This window comes from Nycticebus coucang, chromosome 5, assembly GCF_027406575.1.
Source record: "Nycticebus coucang isolate mNycCou1 chromosome 5, mNycCou1.pri, whole genome shotgun sequence".
Lineage (NCBI taxonomy): Eukaryota > Metazoa > Chordata > Mammalia > Primates > Lorisidae > Nycticebus > Nycticebus coucang.
Genome location: NC_069784.1, coordinates 82,959,052 through 82,986,082, shown reverse-complemented (window position 1 = coordinate 82,986,082; position 27,031 = coordinate 82,959,052). Strand labels below are relative to the sequence as shown.

The 27,031-nt window shown below is 41.0% G+C and overlaps 2 pseudogenes across 1 annotated transcript in view; one reads left to right on the top strand and one right to left on the bottom strand.

The window, feature by feature from the left end:
• Nucleotides 1-27,031, bottom strand: part of LOC128585843 (glyceraldehyde-3-phosphate dehydrogenase-like) — a 618,240-nt pseudogene that overhangs the window by 305,745 nt on the left and 285,464 nt on the right. The window lies entirely within an intron of this gene.
• On the top strand, nt 7,694-7,767 carry LOC128586843 (uncharacterized; annotated as a pseudogene).

Genomic DNA, 27,031 nt, shown 5'->3' with positions numbered 1-27,031 from the left:
AATAGAATTTCAGTTCTATAAGATAAAAAGAGTTATGGAGATGTATGGTAGTGATGGTTGTACAATATTATAAAATATAAATGTTTTTCACAACATTGATTGAATTGCACACTTAAAAATGATGAGATAGTAAATGTTATGTTATACATATTTTATCACAAGTAAAAAATTGGCCCAGATACAGGGGCTTACACATGTTATTATAGCACTTAGGAGGCCAAAGTGGGAGGCTTGCTTAAATCCAGGAGTTAGAAACCAACCTGCGCACGAGCAAGACCCCATCTCTACAAAAAAAAAAAAAAAACAAGAAAAATTATCCAGACATGGTGGTGTGTGCCTGTAGTGCCAACAGCTAGGGAGGCTGAGGCAGGAAGATCGCTGGAGCCCATGAGTTTGAGGTTGCAGTGAGCTGTGAGGCTACTGTGCTCTACCCTGGGTAAGAGAGTAAGACCCTGTCTTGAAAAAACAAACAACGATTTTTAAACTGTAAGAAGAAAGAAAAGAAAAGAAACAACCTACATTTTAGTATCCGGCTCTACCACTCTCCAAGCCTGTCTTTCTGCATGTCTCCAGGAGAGATGATAATACAGCCCATCTCATAGAGCTTTTTGAGGATTAAATGAGAAAATGTTTAAGTCCCTTAGCACAATGCCAGACATCCAATAAATTCTTAATATTGTTACCCATTATTCATATTTACAAGTAACTTTATTGAGTGGAAGAGAACTAGGATAATCAATAATTAATAACAATTAACAAATAATAAAAAAAGGAACAGATTTTACAAGGGTACTCATTTATTCAAATTTTTCTTTAATTGGGGGTTGTCATTTAAATATGGTGTTGTGGTATTGTTTAACACACCTAGCTGCTTTACAACTTAACTTTTTAAATTGATAACGTCATAGGAAAACATGTCCATTTCTTCTCTTTTTAATAAAATCTATTTGTCTGGTTTTGTGAGAATCTATGTGTGGTTTTATGAGACCTTAGGGAAGGCATCATCTTCAACTGAGTGGCAAAATACACTAATTGCAGGGGAAATGCCTAAGGAAAAATAAATAAGATTCCTATGTCTAAGGGACACAACTCTATAGGAGGCTATTATGGTCCAAATACAAAACAAACAAACAAAAACAAAACTGGGATGGGAATCAGCAGACCAGGCTCCAACCTCAATTCTGCCTTTTTGTTTCTTATCTGTAAAATAAGAGAGCTGATCTATTTCTCCCAAAGTCCCTTTCAGCTTTAAATTCCAAAGTTCTGTATTTTTTGTGGTTGCTGCCCTGGCATCTTTCCCCACATACCACAAAAAGCTAAGCTTGGAGATAGCTGGAGCCTTGGTTTCCACCTCCAGGCCACTGCCTGGACATCAATCCCTGTTTCCCAACTGAGATCTCTAACCAATTTTCCATACCTTCAATTCTAAACCTTCATTCTCAAGACTCTGTCCTTCCATCTCAGAAAACTGAAGATCTTTCTGTTTTGCAGAAAAAATATAAACCACTAAATTACTCTCAAGTTTCTATCGCCAAAAGTTAAATTTACGAGCGTCTTCATTTCTTCCCTCTGGCTTCAATGGAAGGAATATTTAAAGGAGGCCCTGATTGGAGGGCACTTCCCCAGAAATCATCCTCACGTCCTCCCAAGTCTGGGCAGATGGTCAGCTGGGTGTTTCTCGAAGATCCTGGGACTCCCACCCTCACTGTATGCAGAAACATGCATTTATTTATCCATTTACTTTTCTGTACATTGAAGGCTGTAAGTTCCATGAGGGAAGAAATAATTTTTCTTATTTACATTTTTTTACTTTCTATGTTTTATAATATAGAAGTTATTTAATACCTACTCTCAAACTTGAAGAACAAACAGTATCCCAATAAAGTTAAACATAGTATCCAAAGTCTTGGCACCACATGGGTGTTGCTTTTAGGTTACTGACAAAGTAAAATTCCTTTTTTTATTACTACAAAGTAAATGTATACTCATTATGAAGGGAGAAAAAAGAGAGAATACAAATAAGAGCAAATCCCAACCCCCAAACTATCATTTTTAACTTAGTTGGGCAATTTTTCCAGGAGCTTTGAAATATATATTCATATTAAAATAGGTTTATTTGAGACATAAAGACCAATGAAACAGAATACAGAGTTCAGAAATAGACTCACAAATTATTTGAGCTACTGATTTTAGACAAAGATGCTAGGGCAATTCAATGGGGGAAATAGAAAGTCTTTTTCATATAAGGTACTGGACCAATTTGCTATTCCTATAGAAAAAAATTAACATTGACCTTTATCTCACACCACACATACAAATTAACTCAACATGAATCTTTGACTTCCTTAAATATAAAACCCCAAACGATGAAACTTCTATTTCAAAAATAGGAAAATAGCTGGGTGAGGTGGCTCACACCTGTAATCCTAGCACTCTGGGAGGCAGAAGCAGGAAAGTTGTTTCAGACCAGCCTGAGCAAGATTGAGACTCCCATCTCTACTAAACATCTAAAAACAGAAGAACTAGTTGGGTATTGTGGTGGGCGCACACAGTCCCAGCTACTTGAGAGGCTGAGGCAAGAGAATCTCTTGAGCACAGGAGTTTGAGGTTGCAGAGAGCTATGATGCCACAGCACTCTACACAGGGAGACAGTGAGGCTCTCAAAAATAAATGGATAAATAATAGGAAAACATTTTACAATCTTGGAAGAGTATAGAAAATGCAATTTAATTTATAGTGACAGGATACAGATCAGTGCTTGCTTGAGGATGAGAAGGGATTATAAAGAGACACAAAAAATATTTGAGGGGGCTGCTGATGGAATGTTTATTATCTTTATTGTGATTTCCCAGGTATCCGCAGATGTCAAAACTTATCAAATTATACACTTTAAATATGTGTAGTTTAGTAGGCTTCAATTATACTTTAAGGTGGAAAACAAAGCAAAAAAAGGATCATACTATTATTTTTTTAATTTAAAATGGTGAGAACACATTTTCATATTAATGCCCATATTTCTGAACCATGTTTTAGTATTCCATCACACAAACAAGCTGTGATTTATTTAACCAAGCTCTTGCTATTGGATATTCAAGTTGCTTTCAACTGTTCAGTATTGAACAGTATTTTCTCTGAGCATCCATGTATAATTTCTTCCATTATAATACCCCAGTTAGTTAATTCTGCCCTCATGAAGCAAAGGTCCAAAGTAAAATTGGGTTCCCCAGCCATGAACTTGGACTTAACTTTAGTCTTGGACTGTTGAGCTAAAAATATACACAATTGGACCAAAAGCCACAGCACCACCTCAGTGTGAGGAAAACTCAGCAGAAATCCAACCCAGAAGAAAACAGCTACGTCATCTCTAAATGCAAAGAATATGCTTAATCAGTCTTATAAGAATCATGAAAGAGGGCGGCGCCTGTGGCTCAGCGGTTAGGGTGCCGGCCCCATATACCGAGGGTGGCGGGTTCAAACCCGGCCCCAGCTGAACTGCAACCAAAAAATAGCCGGGCGTTGTGGCAGGCGCCTGTAGTCCCAGCTACTCGGGAGGCTGAGGCAAGAGAATCGCCTAAGCCCAAGGATTTGGAGGTTGCTGTGAGCTGTGTGACGCCACGGCACTCTACCGAGGGTGATAAGGTGAGACTCTGTCTCTACAAAAAAAAAAAAGGATCATGAAAGAAAAATATTTACTGTAGGTATTCGATGTGTATTTGGGATAGAAAAGGAATGCAGGAGCGCTCGTCCATGAACATCATGTGATGGGATCTCAAGTCACCTTATTGGTGCTGAGAGCTGAACCTTGCAATAAGGAAAGTGATGGAGAAGCTAAATTCACTATTTACAACCCACTCTAGAGGATCAGTTCTAACTGCCAGTAGTATGAATAGGATGAGACCCACCAGTAGGAGTTAGTGAACAGTCAAAGAAAAGCAGCCAAAGGGCCTTCGTGGTAGCTTATGTCTGTAATCCTAGCACTGAGGGAGGCTGAGGCAGGAGGATTGCTTGAACCCAAGAGTTTGAGGTTGCTGTGAGTTATGACACCAGGGCACTCTACCCAGGGCAATGGAGCGAGACTTCGTCTTAAAAAAAAAAAGAGAGAGAGAAGCAGCCTAAGGGCATTTCACCTGGCGGGAGGTCTGGAGAGAATATAAGAGTATTTTCTTTCTTTTCTCTTCTCTCTCCTCCCCCCCTTCTCCCTCCCCCTCCCTCTCCTCTTCTCTCCTCTCCCTCTCCCCAGAGTCTCCCTTTGTAGCCCTGCAACCTTTAACTCCTAGGCTCAAGGGGTCATCCCACCTTAGCCTACCCAGTAGCTGGGACTACAGGCCACCACACCAGGCTAATTTTTTCTATTTTTGGTAGAGATAGGGTCTCACTCTTGCTCAGGCTGGTCTCAAACTCCTGACCTCAAGGGATCTACTTGCCTCAGCCTCTTACAGTGCTAGAATTATAGGCATGAGCCAGGGCGCCTGGACTCTCTTTTTTTCATCTATTTATTTCTCTCTCTCTTTTTTTTTCTCTGCCTCAAAATATAGGTATTCTTTTCATTTTCAAATCTATGAAATCAAAGCCACTTAGAATAGAAGAATATAAGTTGTTCAATACCTAACCTGGTACTTTTAAGGAAAAGCCCTAAACTGCCCCACTCTGGTGCTCTCTCCCCATCCCTCCTGGTCCCCGCCACCTACTTTTCTTCCCCTGCATCTTATACTTTACAACTCTCTCTCTCTGCTGGAGCAGACCTCTCCTTTATGCCAAAACTGCCCTTTGAAGTCCGCCCTCCCATTAGGGCTTTGGTGTAGGTATTCAGACTGATCACACGCGCCCAGCAGAATTCCTGGACCATCCACATTCTGTCGTATACAGTTGTTTCATGTGGCCTGTGATTTACAGTCTTAATTAATGCTCAAAAGAAGAAGAGCACATCTTTGGTGGAGTTTTTCCCCCCTTCTTTCTACAAAACAGGACTCTAGGGGTTTCTGTGGACATTGTGCAGGATGGTTTTGCCAAATGGAATGAAGCACACTTAATACTTTTCCTTTATAACCTTTGCCATAAATCAGCTGGCACTCCGTTTGCACAAGTGCAGCGATTAATGTCGTGCCCCTCCCCCAGCACTTCCCGAATTTTAAACAAAGTAGGAATAAACTGAGGGTGAGCAGAGCCAGCGGGCCCAGTAAATCAGTTTAATGAGAACTGAACGGATCACACAGGACACGTTGTGGAAGAGTAAGGTGGGTGGTGGGGATCCAAATTTCAACAACGTGGGCGCGGTGGGGGCTGAGGGAGAGAAAAGATGGGAGTTGCGGGGGGCATGCTCAAACTCTGACACATGTCTTGGGTAAAAACAGCACATCCTACATTCTCTTTCCCATTTGCTGAAACTTAGGGCTGTGACTCGTTTAGATTTAGCGCTGTTTCCTGTCTGTGGTTTTGCTGTTCCATGTTTTCCCACAGATGGAGACTTTCCTGTCTGCTGCTTCTCAGCCGTGACTGTCTTGATAGGCGTTCATTCTTACTCTATGGCCGCCCAACCACAAACATACATCTCCGCATGCACAAATAACTCTCTAGACAAGATGGAAAAATGAACTAAGTTACAAAGTAAGAAGCTCATTATCAAGTGCCATCCATTCACGTGGGACAGCCAGACACTGCTCAAGACATCCATTCATCTACTGTTACCAACAAGGAGGAAATTCACCTCCTCCCTTCCCTCCACCGCATCAGAGAAAAACTGCACTGTTCAGTTTTCTGCTCTGAATCAAATACACAAATAAGATTCTTCCTGGATTGAAAACTATATTACAATGAAAAAGAAAACAGCCTTCTTTGAAAGAAGTTGTCCTGCGGTGCATCTTACAAGGGTACATGTGAAACTTAGTAAACGTAGAATGTAAATGTCTTAACACAATAACTAAGAAAATGCCAGGAAGGCTATGTTAACCAGTGTGATGAAAATGTGTCAAACGGTCTATAAAACCAGTGTATGGTGCCCCCTGATCGTATTAATGTACACAGCTATGATTTAATAATAAAAAAAAGAAAGAAGTTGTCTGACTACCTATTTCCTTAACATTGCTTACAAAGAAAAGCAGACCATCCTGAGTACCTCTGTTAACAGAACGCTTAGGCATTACAGGAATTGAGGGAAGATTGCTGAAGGAAATGAAGGAAAAAAAGAAATAAAAGAATGCCTTGAGAATGTTTCATTTAATTTACGAAATGCAGAAGGTCTGTTTCAAAACTTCTGAATCCTCCTGTATGCCAGATCACCAACTTTTAGTCATGTTTATTATTCTTATTATTCTCCATGACTAAACACGAGAAAGACACATTTTGTATGTTATAAGGCCAACTGACTTTGTGAGAAAACTCTGTGTAAGCAACTTATTAACTCACCAAGGAGTACCGACTTAATATTATTAGGAAGATGTATAATGATTCCGTGTCATTATAAACTCGAGATTTTAGTTAAGGAAAGATACGGATAATTCATTTTTCTTTCCTTAGGTAAGAAAGGAAAATTACACATACTCTCCTCTCACTTAAGCCTGAACATGCTAAGTAGCCACATCATCTCAGACTAAAAATGTTTCTTCTAAAAAGTAGATCGAAGATTGGAATATTCTAAATCTGCATTTTATCTGAGAAACAGTTGGAAAAGAATTCTAAAGTTGCTACAGTAGGAGAATAAACACCAATTCAATATTTTTAATCTTAAAAAATTGCCAGCATGTTAAACCTGAGTATTGTGAGTGAGTGGAAAGGTAGGGATCTTCTGTGACAGAGTCAGACCCCTTGTGTGTCTGGATTATTCTGTATTAGGGATTATGCCAACCATATGGCATAAAAGTTAATGCATTCAACAACACAAAGGAATAGAGCTCTGGGAGAGCCTAAGTTAACAATTTTGCATTTTAACATGTAGGCCTACACTCCCTTTTTCAAATTTAAGGTCTCCATCTCCATGGCCCCTCCTCTTCTTTTCTCCTTTTAAGTTCGAAAGAAGTTGATGATAAGATATTACAACTTAACCAAACACCTAAGACCTGGTGTGCTTACTTAAAAAGTCTCAATTATATATGGAATTATTTATTTTTAAATCATTAATTTGACATTTTCTTTTCTTAAAGAGGTAAAGGAAACACCCAGCAGAGAAGAGACTGTAGGATTCAGTCCATGTGCTGGATCTCAATGCAAAACTGTTTTCATCTCCATTTTTTGGTTATTGTCCTTTGTAAGCCTGGACATATTACCTAACACATTTTCTAACTGCAGGACTGATGGCTAGAAGAAAGAGGGATTTCACTGCCTCTCCTTCTGGAGCATGGCAAATAATCTCCTGAAAATACGAGCTAAGCACTGAGTCTGGTATATGGTTGTTTATAAAATCGATGTTAAACTCACATGGAAAAACCAATGCTTCCATTTGTACTCGACTGGGTAGAAAAAGACAGATTCACGTTTGGTGAGATTTAAAAAACTCCACATCTTCTTATGTCATGTCTTCTACCAAATAGATGATTGAGACTGCAGAAAATAATAGTTTGGATTTATAGTATAATGATAGCTTCAAATGTCCCATGTCTTGTACAGGAAAATCATTTTCTTTCATAGAAGAGACTTTTGAGACAAGTTTAAATTTCATCTGCAATCTGTTATCATTATCATAATATGCAAATAAGATGAGATCACTTCTCGGCCTTTTGGCTAAGATCAAGTGTAGCAAATAAGATGAGGTGTTTAAAGTATTTTTAATCCTTTGAATAAGACAATAGCAATTAGCTGGGGGGGGGAGGCGATACTACTTGCAGGGTAAAAACAATAATATAATATTGTTTGACAATTTTTTTAAAGTCATTGTTCCCTGAAACTTTGGAGAAAACTATAGGTACAAAAACTCTTGCATTTAGTTCAGGGGCCATCCTGAGATAGCCACAGGACCATGCTCCACAGGAAAAGATGACCCACAGGCACAGAGAAGATCAAACAGGCTTCAAGTATCCTTAAAAGAACATGAAGGAACTGGCTGGATTTTTTTTTTTTTTTTTGAGACAGAATCACAAGCAGTCACCCTGGGTAGAGTGCCCTGGCGTCACAGCTCACAGCAACCTCCAACTCGTGGGCATAAGTGATTCTCTAGTCTCAGCCTCTCAAGTAGCTGGGACTATAGGAGCCCACCACAACACCTGGCTATTTTTTGGTTGTAGTTGTCATTGTTGTTTGGCGGGCCTTGGCTGGATTTGAACCTGCCAGCTCTGGTGTATGTGGCTGGTGCCCTAGCCGCTTGAGCTACAGGCGCCAAGCCTGGAACTGGCTTGATTTTTTCTGGATCTTTCGTCAAGAGAAAAAGTAAAGATTGAGGTCACAGTTGAGATGTGGTAGAAAGTCAACTTAGAGTCAAGTATCAGCCCAGCAGATTTCACCAAGTGCTGGCCCTGCTCAGACATGTGGCCTGCCCAGCCCATTCCATTGTAAAACAGAGAAAGTAGCAGGCAAAGAACATCCAGCCCTGTTCTAAAGGACAGGCTCTTTTACCCAAGACATGTGGTTCCTACCCTAATGAAGACCTGAGAGTCCAGCCCACTCAAAAGAGATGATGAAAGAAGGAATTGAGCAAAATTCCTCTTCAATGAAGACATAGTAGCCACCTCCATGGCCTATTTCAGTGAAACTTCTTAGAGGAGGTGAGGGCTGATCAGACTCACTTCAAATCACTAAAATCGAAGCCACTGTATAGTCTTACTGAAGCGCCAGAATCACACAAACACTATAGAAAATACCCCATAGTAGAGGAAAAAGAAAATAAGAATAATGTCCAATGTATGTAGTAGACCAAATAACTGATGGAGAAGCAACAGAGGCTGTGCCCTCAAATCACAGCACCTCCCCCCCACCCTATCAGTCAAATGCAGATTTCTATTTAAGACAATGCTAGAGAATTTATTACTAGATATCTGAGTGCCAAAGCAGAAAATCAGAAAGGATGAAGGAAACTACTTTAATAGCGCAGGACAGGGCAGCTGGTGGTCTGTCAGTAAGAAAGAAACAGAACACGCGGTTAAGAACGCAAAAAATCACAGCACCCTAAAGCCACTGAGAACAGAGAGCAAAGACCCTGACAGTTTCCAAATCAATGCTCATGGCAATGACCTTGAACCTTTAAGGACCAGTGAAATGACGTTCAGTATTACATGTAGTGCCTGAAAGTGCAAGATCTACATGGAATCTCATATTTCCAATTCTGCCAGAACAGTGTGCTCTTTCCATAGAAATACCACTACTTTTCTGCATAGCCCATGCTTATTAAGGTCTTTTTCGCCCTATTTTATCCTTACAGTCATCTTTGGGGTGGGAGAACAGATACTGCGACTTTCATTTTAGAGATGAGAAAACTGAAACATCAGGCATAAAATGACTTTCTCAGAACCATCCATCTACTTAGTGACGATCTCATGATTGTTGGCACACACTTGAAGAAATAAACACTCCAGTTTGTGGGGGAGAAGGAAAATGGTCCGCTTGCCTTTTAATTAACTGCACAACCATCATTATGTTTTCTTAGGATCCTGCTCAAGAAAGCTTCCTGTTTGCCCCCAAGTAAAGGAGTAAGAGCCGTTAGGTTAATTCAGAGAAAACCAACCCTGTCTGGCGCTCACGAATGCAATCTGGTAAAGGGACAAACTTCAATGAAAGGGAGACTGCCAGTTTCTGCCCTGTTCCTCACCTCTGCACACACACAGTCTTTGCTGGCTTTTTTCTCCATTTTCTGCATCTTTTGCTGAAATTGGAATGGGAAGGGGGGAGGTGGCTGGGAAGGGAAATCACCCAAACATAGAAAACTGGAAGTACTTTAAAAAAAGAAAAAAAAAAAAAAACATACTGAAGAATCGATGTCAGTAACCTGAAGTCCGCTCAGTTTACATTTGGCATCAGATTATACGCTCTTGCCTACTTGATTTAATGCGCACACTTGTGTTGTTCTTTGATTATCAAAAACCAAATAAAACTATCTTTAATAAGTTATTGTTGTAAATGGCTTACTTTTTACTCTACTTACTCATGCTTTTTATAACAGCCCAATTCATACCAACATAACGAAACTCCTCAAAGGAGGTGAAGCTGGGAAAGGACGGGAAGGGGCTGGCACAGGGTGGGCTGCAGGGGGCTGCTGGGAGGTGCTCTCCGGGAACCTGCCCAAAGTCCTCTTTTTACCCATTTGGAAACTGGAATTTAAGTGGTAAGGGACATGCCCAAGTACCTAAAAACCAGCAAGCAATTAAAAAAAAAAAATCACACAGATCGGCCAGGAGCAATGGCTCTTCCTGTAATCCCATCTCCCGGGGAGGCGAAGGCAGTTAGTTTACTTGAGCTCAGGAGTATGAGACCATCCTGAGAAAAAGACCCTGTCTCTAGTAAAAATAGAAAACCTAGCCAGGCTTGTGGCAGGTGTCTGAAGACCCAGCTACTCAGGTCTGAGACAAGGGGATGGCTTGAGCTCAAGAGTTTGAGGTTGCTCTGAGCTATGATGCCACGATACTCTACCCAGGGAAAGAAAAAGAAAATCACATAAATCATAGAAAACTGGTCTGCGTGGGATGCCAAGAACATTACCTTGGAAGGTTTTATAAATTAGGGCATACCCTCCATTCTTCTTCTTCTTTGTCAAATTCACCATGAAGGATAAAAACAAAAAAGATTGTTGATGGAGCGTGCATAGAGTAACGAAGAGCACTCAAGGCCCCAGCGGTGGCTCAGGCCTGTAATCCCAGCACTCTGGGAGGCTGAGGCAGGTGGATTGCCTGAGCCAGAGTGAGATCTTTAGCCCAGTGGGCACCTATAGTCCCAGCTACTTGGGAGGCTGAGGCAAGAGAATCTCTTGAGCCAAAGATGTTGATTTGCTGTGAGCTACGACACTACAGCACTCTACTAAGGGAGAGTGCAAGAAAGTGAGACTCTGTCTCAAAAGAAAGAAAGAAAAGAGCAGTCAGGGTTTTGTAGACCTGAACTGCATCCAGATCAATCTGCATAAAGTTTGGGCAAAACTGCTTATTTAATCTCGCCAAGAGATTCTCTCAGTTTCCTCATCTGTGAAATGGGGAAGTATATTCCACCCCCTCTATCAGCTCTCTTTGTGTCAGGTAATATAAATGTAAACATAAACTTCCTAGCATACCAGAAGTACTAAGTAAAGATTGGTTCCTTCTCCCTAACTTTAATTAAGTAAAATTTTAAACAAAATATAAAAAGAGAGAGAGAGAGAAGAAAAAAAAAAAAAGGAATTAAGTAAGTCAATGATAGGGGCTGAAAAACCAGCCCCTAATATATGCAGAATATTCACATCTGACTTCTTCAACTACCCCATTCTATTTTTAGTTAGCTTCCTTTTGGCACAGAAAAATGAAAATAATTAAACTTTCAGTTCTAATTTTTTAAAAAATTGTAGGGAGAAGAAAAAAGTAATCACTCCGTATTTGTGGTTTGCCTATATTAACATATAAAAACATCCTAAGCTTTTCTTAGAATATAAAACCCCACTAAACCAATAACTTATGAAGATTCTTTGCCCTCAAGGAGGTGGAACATAAAGGGGTGAGGGGGTTCTGTAAGTGTGGGCTGGACATACTGACTTCCTCCCAAAGAGTACAGTACAGAGAGGTGGTAAAAAATTAGTAACTTCACTTGAGGAAACCTGACAAACACTACCCTAGCCATGTGATCAAGGGTCATAACAGCAATAAGTTGTGTTGATTTGTACCCTTGATGTGATGTGATGAAATGGCATTTTACTCGTGCAGTCTTGCTTCCAAAAACTCATAACCCCAGTCTATTAATTTTAAAAAAATCATGCAAATCTCAATTGAGGGACATTCTACAAAATACCTAACTAGTACTCCTCAAAAACTGTTACAGTCATGAAAAACAAGCAAAGTCAGAGAAATCATCGTGGACCAGAGTAGCCTAAGGAGAAGTGGCCTTTAGACATAATTTGGATCCTGGATACAATCTTGGAACAGAAAAGGGATATTATGTAAAAACTAAGGAAATCTAAATAAAGTATGGACTTTAGTTAATAAGAACATACCAGTATTAATGGATTAATGTAAGATGTTAATAACAGAGGAAAGTGGGGGTTACGAGAGGAATAAGGAAACTCAGTATTTCTGTAAATCGAAGCTTGTCTAGAAAGTGTTCTATTCTAAAAGCAGTATAAATCATTATATTTTAATAACTACACATTCCATTACTAGCAAACATATTTTTCCACAGTCAAATGTTTTTCATCCCAACTTTATTAAAACTAAAAAAGATATTCTGTTGAGGGTATGGCCATGATTAGAAAATCAAGTTGTGGCGGCACCTGTGTCTCAGTGAGTAAGGCGCCAGCCCCATATACCAAGGGTGGTGGGTTCGAACCTGGCCCCGGCCAAACTGCAACAAAAAATAGCCAGGCGTTGTGGCGGGCTCCTGTAGTCCCAGCTACTCAGGAGGCTGAGGTAAGAGAATTGCCTAAACCCAAGAGCTGGAGGTTGCTGTGAGCTGTGACGCCACAGAACTGTACCAAGGGTGACAAAGTGAGACTGTCCCTAAAAAAAAAAAAAAAGAAAGAAAGAAAAGAAAAGAAAATCAAGTTGTTTCATATAGACTGAACATTTCAGATGAAAATGTTGTGGTATCTGCCCAACTCTGCCTCCTGGTGATATGGCCACATACAAAACCTTCCAAGAGGTCTCATCTGTTAATTTCCTCACCAATAAATCCAAGAAGCTAGACTAGATAATTAGTACTTTTTTTTTTAACAGCTCCACAGATCCACCATATTCAATATCATTTCTCCAAGAGCCATTTTGATATTTCTAGGTTACACAATTGTTATTTCTATTCAAAATAAGGAAGAGCTTTCTCATACACATTCCCCTCACCTCTTTCCCAGTGCAGGCTTTATTTCTTATTCAAAAAGTGGGCCTGGCCTTTACTCTGCCCCTGCTTCCACCATATGATGACTGACAGAGTCAACCGTGAAGAGAAGTCACTAAATCAACATCCCTTCAGGGGCCCTTTCCAAAAAGGAAAACTCTGGCAGCTGGCCTTGAAGCCAGGGCTGTTCACACTGGTCCAAGCTGCTGCATCATCCATCATTGAGAGATGAGGGGACACTTGCCCAGGGTCAGACTGCCAAGCAACTGCGTGAACTTATCCAAAGTCTCATCACTGCTTCCTTCTGCCTATTTCTGAACTTAGTTTCTTTATTCTTACCATAGTGCCCTCCAGCACGGGTAGGGGGAAAAAGTACAGGTCACCCTCTGTGACCAGTTCACAATGGAGTCACATACACAGCCTCAGACACACATAGGGCAGGAGTGTTTTCTATTAGCCTGTGTTCATTAATATTGCCTTCTGGATGCCATGTTGTGTTTAGAGAATGGCTACATTTCTGCAGTTACTCCTATCATCTAACTATGCTTTAATTTAAAACTAATTCCAAAACAAGACTTTTACTTCAAAGCCGAACAAATACAGTTGAACCTTGAACAAGGAGGACCCCCCCCAGTCAAAAATCCACATATAACTTTTGACTCCCTCCAAACTTGATAGCCTTCTGCCGATTAGCCTTACTGCTAACACAATTAGCACGTAAATTGACTAGTATCTACCTATAGCTTATGCATGCATGGCATAACTGTTTCTCATTATTTTTAGTATTTCTAGGCTACACAATTGATCTATGAGTTTTTTCAAATTGTGGCAAATCTCCAAATTTTTTTGAACATATTTATTGGAAAAAATGTGTGTACATGGACCATTCAAGTTCAAACCATCGTTCAAGTGTCAATTTTTTTGAATTCTGTTTTGTCCTTTATGGAGTAGACTTAAAATTCATTTTCAACCTTGTGCTCAGTCATTTAACAGATATTTATTAAGTGACAAAACTAAACGCCTGCTTGATGCTCCCCGCTCCCCCCCACCCCCGCAGTATCAGGGATATAGAAATGGGTAAGATATTGGACAGGGCCTTCACTTTCAACGCAGATCCCAGTTAAGAAAGATATAAATGCAAACAATCACTGTCATAAGTATACAATGATATTAAGAAAACATTACAAGATTCTCAGACAACAGGCAGAAACAAGCCAAATGTCCATTAACAGATGAATAAACACAATGTGATATATACATACAATGGAATACTATTCAGTCATATGAAGGAATAGAATTCTGATATATGCTACAACATACATGTACCTTGAAAACTAATTCATACATTTTTCTTGAAAACATCATGCTGGGTGGTGCCTGTGGCTCAGTGAGTAGGGCGCCAGCCCCATATACTGACAACGGCGGGTTTGAACCTGGCTCTGACCAAACTGCAACAACAACAAAAGAAAATAATAAAAAAAATTAAAAAATAGCCGGGCGTTGTGGCGGGCACCTGTAGTCCCAGCTACTTGGGCGGCTGAGGTAAGAGAATCGCCTAAGCCCAAGAGCTGGAGGTTGCTGTGAGCTGTGACGCCGAGCACTCTACCAAGGGCGATGAAGTGAGACTCTGTCTCTTAAAAAAAAAAAAAAATCATGCTAAGTGAAATAAGACAGATATAAAAGAACAAATATTACATAATTCTGTTTATATGAGATACCTACAATAGCTAAATTTATCCAGAAAGAAAGTAAAACAGAGGCCCAGCTACACAGAAGGCTGAGGCAAGAGAATCGCTTAAGCCCAAGAGTTGGAGGTTGCTGTGAGTGAGCTGAGATGCCATGGCACTCTACCCAGGGCGACAGTTTGAGACTCCAAAAGGCGAGGGGGGGCGGGGAGGCGAGGGGACAGGGAGGAAGTATAACAGAAGTTACTAGGAGCTGGGGGTGGAGGAGAGTAATTGTTTAATAAATACAGATCTTCTGAGTGGGATTATGAGAAAATTCTGGAAATAGGCAGTTGTACAACATCATCAGTGAACATAAGGCTATTGAATTGCATGCTTAAAAGTGGTTAACACAGTAAACTTTGCTATGAATATTTTACCGTAATTAAAAAAAATAAATAAATCACACTCTACTCTCTCCACAAGAGAAGAAAAACACCAGAACAGGAAGTGCCAAAGATTGAAACAAGATGGCAGTTAAGAATTTGGAAAATATTCATTTTTGTTTTACATTGTTGGATGGGTAATACACACTACACAATTCAAGACAGATATAACAAGATACGCAGGGAGAAGTCACATCTCCAGTCCAGCCCTTCCTACCCACCCACATGCCCACCTGTCCATCAGAGACCACCGTACAGCTTTCTTCTTGATTCTTCCAGCTGCTTCTTTAGCAAACAGAAGCAAGTATGGTCCAATCCCTCTTATACCAAAGGTGGCATACCAGATTCATTGCTAGTCCCTTGCCCTTCATTTAAATCTTGAGGAGTATGAAATCTTTTCAATGCAAATCTCAAAACTGATGATTTTACACATTTGTACAAAGGGACACAGACATATTTTCTTTACCCAAGTATCACTTCTTAACAAATGCAGAGTTCACTTTCTAATTCATGAACAAAAATTTTTTTAAAAAAGAAAAAGAGAAAGAAAGAGAAGAAATTTTAAGAAGCATTCAGGATGGCTGCCTTGCCCTGGGGGAAAAGTTTACAATGTGTAAAGCTCGTCTTTCAAAGCAGCCTTATTTCCATAGGCAGCTAAGAGATTACCACCTTGTAAAAGAAAGGAAGAAACTCAACCTCACCACCTTTGAGTTATCCATTCCAGAAAAGGGAACACTTGGTGGGGGGGAGCCGGCCTCTAGATGACCATTGGCCAGACTTTAAGGGCAAGGCTCTGTTCTTTTAAATTTAAGGAAATTCACTGGACATCCCAGGGGACCGTACCTTGACCTCTATGAACCTATTATGTCTCCTTTTCCCCACAACCCCATCTCACAAAAAGACAAACAAAACAAGTAAAAAACCAACCCATCATCTTTCTAAACTATTTTGGTCACAATAATTTACAGCTTTGGCTATTTAAAAAAAAAGGGTGGGGGGGAGACACCTGTCACTAGAAAACCAACTGCTGCCTTTTAAGGTACTATTAAAAACACACAACACACACACATTCTGTCTTCTCAGGCTAAACACAAAATTTAGAAATCATCATTATATTTATATAGAGATTTATATTGTAGATTAGATTTATGTTATAGATTAAAGGTAGATATATGTTAAAGTAATCTGGTTTTAATTTTTTTTAAATCCTAAACACTTCAGCATTTGCATTCATCCAACTCGTTTGTTCACTATTTTCTATATGAGGACTTTTTTGAACATCTCTTACATCCTGAAACTGTCTAGACACTGGAGACACAACAGTGAACAAGGCAGACAAATGAATTCCTTGTTCTTGTTGAGTTAGCATTCTGGCTGGAGGGACAGACAATAAAAAAGTAAACAAATAGAAAACTGCATTTAGACAGTGGTCTGAGTGTGGTGGCTACTGTCTGTAACCCCAGCACTTTGGAAGGCTGAGAGGAGGATCACGCGAGGCCAGGAGTTGAGACCAGCATGGGCAACACAGTGAGACCCTGTCTCTAAAAAAAATTTAAAAATCAGCTGGGCTGGCTTGGCACCATAGCTCAGTGAGTAGGGCACCAGCCACATACACTGAAGCTGATGGGTCCGAGCCTGGCCCCGGCCTGCTAAACAATAATGACAACTGCAACAAAAAAATAGCCGGGCATTGTGGTGGGCACCTGTAGTTCCAGCTACTCAGGAGGCTGAGGCAAGAGTTTGAGATTGCTGTGAGCTGTGACACTATGGCACTCTACCGAGGGTGACATTGTGAGACTCTGTCTCAAAAACCCCCCCCCAAAACTCTGCTGGGCATGGTGATGTGCACCTTTGGTCCCAGCTGTCTCGGGAGGCTGAGGCAGGAGGATCCCTTGAGCCCATAGTTTGAAGCTGCAGTGGGCTCTGATGATGACACTCCCTCTAGCCAGGAGACAAAGTGAGGCCTCTATGAAGAGGTGACCAAACTCCATAAAGGGAAGGGGACAAAATCACAACAGGGAGGAGAATTCCATGGAGAAAGACCAACAAGTGAACAGAACCTGGAAGGTAATTGCAGAGGACAGTGTGTCTGGACGCTGGTGGGCAAGAGGACAGTGCCAGGGAGCCACTTTAGCATCCAAATCTCTACAAGGACATGTGGGACTCAGAAACTCTTGGCAGCACTAATGAAGATTTAAGAGTATTGGTTCTAGGTGAAAATGACTCTCAAGCAAAAGAGGGAACTTTAAGGAAAGGTCAGAAGGCAGTTTACAGGAAGGAAGAAATGTAAACTCAGCATGGGTAGGTGCCTATAAAATATAGATTTCTATTTTAGAAGGATTAGGGTAGCCCTTAAATAAATTTCAATGACCCCTATATAATTGTTTCTTACCTAACTACTTGATCCTTTTAGTTGTTTTCCAGAAATGTGGGATTTTCTTCAAGGTAAAGAAGCTGAGATTCTGAAGCCCCCATAACATTGCCCAATGCCCCCCAGCCCTGTGTGAGACCTGCCCCAACGCACATGGCCCCTTCCTCTAAAAGCCTACAATCTGTTAGTCTGAGAGACTGGATTTGAGGCTGCTTTTCCCATTCTTCCAATAAAATATGTCATGTTAAAAATTCCTTTCTTTGTTTTTGTGCAACAAGTTAACTAGACCTAGACCCAAACCCCATTGCAGTTTCCATAAGGTTAGGAAGGATGACGGACACACACTGCAATTATCAACAAGCTATGGTTCATGAGTAAGTGGTAAGGGGGGAAAAGAAGGACAGTGACTCCTGTGTATCTAACTTCATATTTGTTCAGTCATGTAACAAAAAAGACAAAAACACAAAAAACAAATTCCAAAACTTAAAAAAAATTATGACTTTTCTAACATACCAAAGAACGAATACTCTTTTCCTTAGAACATATCACCCTTCCGGAGTGAGAGGGCAGGCAAGAATGCCGGCTCTTGCCTGGTGCTCCTGGGGCACTGCCCACTGGGCTCCCCACATGCACACCCTGCCTGCCTCTGCCCAGGAAGGCAGGCTGCTTATAGTCAAGTGGGCAGACCCAAACAAGTTCTGGTATTCTCCCAGGTGGCTGATTGGAGTTAGGTCTCACAAAACACAAGCAAAAAAGAACCAAAGTGCATATGTGGGTTAAGACAACTCTAGTCAACATTAAGAAATTCTCATGTGGTGTCAACTTCCCTTTACACAGACTAGGCCAAAATCGGTCATCAGAGATTGCTCAGATAGTCTCACCTCTGGATCGTCTACTATAAAGAGTGACAAATTTAAGCCTTCTGTATATCATGGGGCGGTATCTATAACAATTTAATTCTTGGGCCTGCACAGTGGTTCCGGCCTTCAATTCTAGCACTCTGGGAGGCTAAGACAGGTAGATCTCCTGAGCTCAGGAGTTTGAGACCAGCCTGAGCAAGAGTGAGAACCTGTCTGTACTAAAAATAGAAAAACTAGCCAGGTGCAGTGTTAGACACCTATAGTCCCAGCTTCTAACTATAGAAGGTGTAGTGTTAGACACCTATAGTCCCTCCTTCTCAGGAGGCTGAGGCTAGAGGATTACTTGAGCCCAAAGTTCCAGCTTGCTGTGAGCTGTGATACCACCAGTACTCTCCCAGGGCAACAGAATAAGACTCTGTCTTAATAACAACAACAACAACAACAACAATAATAATAATTTGATTCTTTAAATGAAAAAGCAAAACAAATAGAACTACTCCATGATGAAAAGATAAAATGGGAGAGAAGACAACAAAGATGAAAAGTTCCACGGTTTGGTGTTAACGATGCTGGGTAGAACACAACAATAGTTTTCAGAACAGGCTCTGCAGGCTATTCCTGCTGTTACCTGTGGCTATGGCTGAAATCCTCAGATACCGGTTATGGATTAGGACATGTGCTTTGCACTGGTCTTTAAAAACTGTAGTCCTGAGCAAGTCCATATGTGTAAAGCCCTGTGAGAGGACTTCAGTACCCATAGGTTGAGCTCTAGGAGGCGCTAGGGGAGGCCTGGGGCATCACCCCACTTATTGGCCAAAATAAGTTGTGCAGTGACAAATGAACCCCCTGGCATGACAGGGCACGTGGTGACAACACAGGTCCCCAGTGTCATGCTGCAGATGGCTCAAGTGTTAGCACTTGTTAGTCTGGGGTACTTTGTGACCTTAAAACAAGAAATTAAAAAAATTTAAAAAGGAAACGTTGATGACAGAGGTAATAAGATTAGTTAATCTTAAAGTGAATTGAACCATACTGGCCAATACTTTCACGAAATGGATTGATTTGATAAAGCAAAACACAAAATGATATATAGAAATGAATTAGATGCCCAGGCTGATAGAAGGCGCCCACAGTCATCCATAGCCGAGTTCACACTGGAGATGCAATGACAGTTGAACCGATTCACTTGCTAATAAATAAATAAAATTTTAAAATGTAAATATGTAAAATAGAATGATTATGCATTTTATAATATTAAGCTATCATTTATATTTTATTTATTGAAATTCTTAGTTAGCTTTTCTTTGAAACTGGGTTCCGTCCTCAAGGGAAGATAAATCCATAAATAAAGGATCAGAAACACCTGTAGAAGAGTGCCCTGCCAGACTCCGGGGTATAATTAAAACAGTTGGCTATTTTAAATTGGACATAAACTTTATGGATACCCTGTATAAGCTAAATCAGCTTTCAGAGGGCCTAAGCTACCCTTAACATAACTTTGCAGAGAGAGAGACTGGGCACATCTTGGGACCCCAGAGCTCTTAGACTGGCCTGTTGGATTCTGCTGAGTCTGACCTGCCAGAGGGTGATTCAAATATTCAGGAGGGGCTCGGCCTCTGTAGCTCAAGTGGCTAAGGCGCCAGCCACATACATGGGAGCTGGCAGGTTCAAATCCAGCCTGGGCCTGCCAAACAATAAGGAAAACTGCAACCAAAAAATGGCTGGGCATTGTGGCAGGCGCCGGTGGTCCCAGTTACCTGGGAGGCTGAGGCAAAACAATAAGCCCAAGAGTATGAAGTTACTGTGAATTGCAATGCCACAGCACTTTACCCAGGGCAACAGCTTGAGACTCTGTCTCAAAAAAACAAAAAATTCAGGAGGAAGAAGATAATCACATCATCAAATGATCACAACACTCCCCTCCAGTTAGCTCTTTCTTTAGTCCTGGACTACATGTACCCCAATTCATTCACTCACTTCTCCTCTCCACCTTGATATAGTTTTATCCCTCTGCATGTTATGTGCAGATACACTTCTTAACCCTCCTCCTCCCTTACTAAAGCTCTGAATAGGCAGAAATTTTTGAAATGAGCAGAGTTCTAGGAAAAAAAATATAACCCTGCAGGAATGAGTTATTGTTGTGCCCAGATCTCGAAATCCCCCACAAAGATCATCAGGGAGCTGAGTCTGATGCAAAAGCAAAAGGGCCGTTTATTGCAAGTTGGAACTTGGGCTCCCGGGGACTCCGCTGCAACAGATCCGAGCCAGGAGCCCTGAGCTCTAGAGCAGGGGGTTCTTCTGGTCCCGTGCAGCGGGTGGGCGTGCACAGCTTGAAACAAAGGGGGCGCTTCTGGATTGGTTACGTGGGGGGTCCCTGATTGGTGGGCGGTTGTCTCATGATTTCAGGGAATTGCCTGGGCTTGTCTGAAAAGTAAACTTACTGAGTGAAATGGGAAACTTAACTCTTAAGATGGCGCTGGTCTGGTTCTTTCATTACCTAAAGAATGCTAAGTAAATTTATAACATTTCTAAATTTTTTCTTTAGCCAAGTGTGCTGGAATTCTCTGGACCAGAAAGAAGACAAAATAATCCTTTAATATCCATGTTAATATTTGCTACACTATAAATTGGAACTGGAATATATCTACTTTGAAGTATATGAGTAGCATTTTAAAACCTGATTGTCACATACATACTTTGAATATATTTCACTCATTTGGAATGTGTCATAGTTCCTTGGTTTAAATATCTTTTATCAAGCCAGGCCCAGTGGCCCATGCCTACAGTCCTAGCACTCTGGGAGGCCAAGGTGCATGGATAACCTGACCTCAAGAGTTCGAGACCAGCCTAAGCAAGAGCAAAACCTCATCTCTACTAAGAAAAAAAAAGAGAGAGAAAATTAAAAAAATTAGTGTCATGGTACACACCTGTATTCCCAGCTGTTCGGGAGGCTGAGGCAAGAGGATCTCTTGAACCCAAGAGGGTGAGGTTGCTATGAGCTATGATGTCACGACACTCTACCCAGGGCAACAGAGTAAGACTCTGACTCAAGAAAAAAAGAAAGAAAGAGATAAATGTCTTTTATCAAAATTAATTTATTCTGAGAAGCAAAACCAAGCCCCTCACAGCCTCTCTGCAGGGGTCTAGGAAGACGACAGCACTAAGGGAGGGGGAGACGAGTGACAGGAAGGCTTGTCACATGGCAGTTATGAACACTGCCATCAGGGACCTGTGTTCAGTCTCTGGGGTTCAGGATGGAATATGGTGTTTGGCTTTGGACCTGCCACATCTGTGTGGAGACAGTAATCTTTCATCTGGAGCTCCTAGGAGAGTGGGATTTCTCCAGCAGAGCTGGAGGAAAAGAGATTCCAGGCAGGATCTAGCAGAGGGTGCGGAAGACAAAGCCATCAGGAAAGGAAAGACAAAAGCAGCACGTGCTTCAGGCACAGCATCAGGCAAAGCCCTGGGGAAACCAGGATGAAGAAAGAGCTGCAGTCTAGTTCCGGCCTTACTTCAGGTTAGGGTCACCACCAGACACCCACAACCTCCCTCTCACTCTCAGATGTCACCTGACGGGGCCTCCTTTTCCTGCCTGCCAATCATGGCACGGAGGGGAATCTAGAAAGCAGGAACTGCTTGACTCATGTCTGTAGCCCCTGGATAGGCACTTAGTAAATATCCCATTAATGTTCATTAATGTTATTTGGGGGCAGAAGAGTGAGTTTTGAAAGATAGGGATCCAGAGCAGTTACTGAGAGGCCTTGGTGGGGGGTACTCTAGCTCTGCACATGGAGAGGATTTCCACAAGTGGGAGTCACATGAGAAATGCTGGAGCCACTTTGTAAAAGGCTTTGAAAAGAATGCAGGGTTAAGATATAAGCCATGAGATTCTAGAGATAAAAACTCAGTATAATCAAAATGGTACATTTTTGGCAGGGTGCCGTGGCTCACACCTGTAATCCCAGCACTCTGGGATGCCATGGTGGGTGGGTTGCCTGAGCTCAGGAATTCAAGACCAGTCTGAGCAAGAAAGAGACCCTGTCTCTAAAAATGGCAGGGCATTGTGGCGGGGGCCTGTAGTCCCAGTTACATGGGAGTCTGAGGCAAGAGGATCACTTGAGCCCAAGAGTTTGAGGTTGTGAGCTATGACGCCATGGCACTCTAGCAAGGGCAAACAAGTACGACTCAGTCTCAAAAAAAAAAAAAGGGAAAAAAAAGGAATGTTTTTCACTGAACCCATGTCCTCAGAGGGTATATTGTTTAATGCAGGAAACTTAGGAGGAGGGAGTGGCCCTGGGAAAGCCTGGAACTGGAGACAGTCTCTAGGAGCTGAGTTTAGGAAATTGTAAGTGTGACCAGTGTCTGAAAAAAGAATAGGTAGGCAGGCAGCCAGGTGAGCCCCAGTCAGCTAACCCTTGAGTGAGGAGGTGTGGTAGGAAGAAAGTCTTAAGGAGTAAAAAGGAAGGCAAAGTCCAAGTACTATGGGAAGCATAATTTATAACTTAGAAGTCTTAAGAAAATAAAAACATTAAAAGTACCAAGAACGTTAGTTGTGAATACAACTGTTAAACAACCGCTCATCTTTTTAGTTGCATGTAATTTAACAGATGCAGTAACTGATAATTTTATATGAATGGGCTGCTCAAATAGTATTTGTAATAAAATTTGACAGTTGCCTTTATCCCAAATGATTTTCTGATTCCACAATTCATAAAGAACATGAAGAATGGTAAAGAAGCAAACGAGAAAAACAAGAGAGAAATCACCCAGAAAGAAGAGAAATGAGGTCAGATCCAACTGTGACCAAGCTCTGGTGAAATATACCAGGACAGTGCAAATATTAAGCATGATTTTAAGTGCAGCATGTTACCATCTCTTAGTGCACCCTTTAAATTATGTGCAAGAGGCATAAACTACCACTGGGCATGAGCATTAGAGGAAAGCTTGGACTTTCTAAATTTACTAGGATACACCTGGCCCCAGGAAACACGACGATGACTCTGTCCTTCTAGTTTCACTGCCTGAGTAAGAAGTGGACCAGCAGCATCTGATGGAGAGTTAGGAGTGGCCGAGGCAGGAGATGGCCTTCACCTTGAAACACTGGAAAGAAGGAAGTAATTTCTCTATTCTGTGGCCCACTCCAACCCTGAGGTTACTTAGGTGCTGGAGTTGGAGATAACTACGGGAGGGTAAAGAGAAGGTGTCTTCTAGGTGCAAACAGATTTTTAAAAATGATGTCTGAAGTTAAATGAAGTTTTGAGAGAACCTCAAGCTTCAGTTTAATCACTTCACAAGACAAATTTATTAATCTTTCCTAATGACAAGTTTATAGGCAGGGGTCCTTTGAGGAAACAGCACTTTCCCGTGACATGTATCTCCCCTTCCTAGGAAAGCAAAGATTATGCCAAAGTCACTCATCAACTATTCCATTGTTGTCTAGAGAAGTGACCCATCCTTACCATCCACACAGGGCAAGAACAAAGAGGAGAGGCAGAAAGACACCCATCAGCCTCTGCCGAGTCTGCTACAGCACACGCCTAACAAGAGCTAGAATATACCCAGGAAGCGTTTACACACAGCAATCTAAATAAGCAGTGTGCAGCGTGCAACAGTGCAGCGTGGAAACACGGCAGCACTGTCCATGCTGGAGGACTCAGACACCTTTATGAGAAGAAAGGGGAAGCGTGAGGAAGTAAGAAGGAGTTTGGATGAGGATTGTTGTGTTTTGAATTTAAGAGGCTAGAAGGGGCTCATCTGGGGTCACAAAACCAGTTTGTGACTTACTTCAAGCCTTACTTCTTTGGATGCCAGAGAAAGAACCTCTCTGGGATTCACGGAATTATAAACCCCAAAGGAACCTCAACCCAGAAAGATATCTAACTCCAAAGTTTTATAGTTTCTAATACTAAAATTATTTAAGAAGACATGGCAAGATCATCAAAATGTAAGCAAGTATGTACTTTAGTAGGGAGGGACAGGTATTTCCTTGTTATACAATTTTTCTTCTTCCCTGTTCAATCTTCCCCCTCAAAAAATGGAGCAGAAAATTTTTCACTTTGATATGTATTTCTAGCTAAGTGTCTTAATGAAAATTCTAGTGCAGTATGTGAAAAATTGAATCTAATAGTCACGCTTCAAACCCGAATTTTCCCCAGGTTAAAATGTTTTTCATATTGACTTTACTCAAAACCAAATGCATACATCTAAGGGGTACCTGTAAACAAACAGAAATTCTACACTTCACTGATTTTGTGAATTAGAAAATTTGAACAAAATAAATTCTCTTGAAATTAAACACCTGGTTTGACGGCTTCATTAATTACAGTCCACTCTATGGAGGAAAGCCAAGGCCCGTGGCCAAGCAGACAGATTAGCCACAGTTACTCAATAAGACTATTTAGTAGAGACAAACCCTGGGAGAGAAACCTAAGAAATCCTGTGCATATCCAAACAGGCTGCCACAGTGTAAAGAAATCCTCTTAAGTCACTTTCGGCTTCATTAGCACATGAAAATAGGGTAATTGAACATTCTTCAGCCTTCCATCAAGTGCCAAAATCAATCATTCATGGAAATTAAGTTTTGATAAGAGGTGTTTAAACACTGTCAAAGACTTCTCCAACGTGTCACTCTTTCAGCCTGAAGAAGATTCCAGCCAGCACTTAACTGTATAAAAGAACTGGAGAATTAAAGGTGTCAGTTCTGTTGTCAACTTATTACATTATTTGAAGTGAACCACCAGAGGAAATTTAGCAGTGTTCATTGTTTCCATGAAAACATTTATTTTGCGGAATCGTTTCCCTTACCACAAAATATGTCATTTTTAATAGTTGTTGCTTATAAGGATACATTTTTAACCAAATACTTAAAAGGTAGTTCAGTGTTGACAATACACTTTTAATCACAATGCCAAAATGTGTATAATGAAAGTGGATATAAATTTGATTGCTATAATATTTTTAAATGCTTTAATATATTCATAATGGCATAATGTATCATACTGTTAACAGCGTCAGCATCTCCCCACTGAAAAAATTGATCTAGATTTTGTGTTTCTAAAAACTTTAAAAGCAATAATAAAAATAATCCTTAAAAGAAAAGAATGAGATGTTGGATAATAGATGACATCACTATAACCAAACCTACTCTTTTTCTTCAGGTAAGTTTTTAAACTGTCGGAAAACCAGAAAGTAAGTCACTACAAAATCACTTGGCTCTTTGGCCAAACTATATTCTTTCAGCTTGTAAATATTTGCAAAGTGTCAAGAAGTTACTCTGGTTATGCTTATCTTTGGTGCCACAAATACCAGTCTTGTAAACAGTATTAGTCAACAGTTACATTCATTATTGCCAAACAAAAGGATTCCAAACCCAAAGTCTCTGATGAAGGGTTAACAATCTGTTTCAATATTTATGTTAGCATACATGTTGCTGTCTTTTTTTCTACTTCTAATAGCTCAAATTTACCATATCCCTGTACAGACACACGGTTTCATCTCACAAGCACCTGGCAAGGTAACCCCAGCATCTGTCTATCTAGATATCAAAAACGTGGTCACAATGTGAGAGTGGAGAGGGCACGCTGCCCAGAGCCCCAAAGCCCCTTTCCCTTTTCAGGTAGGTTAGGCTCCTGGGAATGGAAACCTTTGATCTGATTATCAGCAAACACACACTCCCATATTTTGTACTCTCAGGTATAGATTTCAGAAAAGGGGGGAGCATTACCCACAAAAACAAAATGACTCTGTGCAAAACAGTCCATACGTGCTACCCAAGAAAGGCGACCCTCCACCTGACAGCCCTGAATGGACTGACCACACACCCTGCAATCAAAGCAACAGTGCTGGAATGAATATAGGCACTCCAAATTGTGCTGCTTTGAGAACCAAGTGTCCAAAGATTAGCAAGGTCTGGACCTGGGGGGGTCAAAGAATCTGTGCCTCTTTCAGATGTTTTTACAATCCAGATAAACCACCTACAAAACCTATGACTTGAATGACCGGATAGGAATAAAAAGCGCATGTGTTAGGGCGGCGCCCATAGCTCAGTGGTTAGGGCACCAGCCACATACACTGAGACTGGCGGGTTCAAACCTGGCCCTGGCCAGCTAAAACAACAATGACAACTGCAATAAAAAATAGCTGAGCATTGTGCTGGGCACCTGCAGTCCCAGCTATTTGGGAGGCTGACACAACAGAATCACTTAAGCCCAGGAGTTTGAGGTTGCTGTGAGCTGTGACGCCACAGCCCTCTACCCAGGGTGAAAGCTTGAGACTCTGTCTCAAAAAAAAAGAACCAAAAAACAAAAAAACATATCTGTTAACTGGGAGGCCTTCTTCTCAAGTGGTCAAAAGAAAAGTGAACCTATTTTGCCTAGGAGATGGTCTGGGAGTCCAAATAATCTAACTATAAGAAAAAAGGTAACAAAGATGAGAGCCAGAAGTATGTTACCAGCCCAAAATAAACACAGAAACTAAAGAAAATTTTTTTTAATGTCCAAGGATAATAATGAAGCAAGACAGAGACCAATTCCTACAAATTGGACATGCAAACTAAATGAAACTAGCAGACCTCAGGAGGGCACACTTAGCAGTGAATAAACCTACAGCCTCTGGGTGCTGGTGTTATAGTAGAGGTGTATGCCTAGGCAGAAGCCACCTCTTCTTTTCTGATCAATTCTTTCCCTTCCCTTTCCCATCCTGAGCATATTAACTAAATTATTTAAAACTTCCTGACTGTGGGAAGCATGCCACACAGGAGTCAATGTCTGA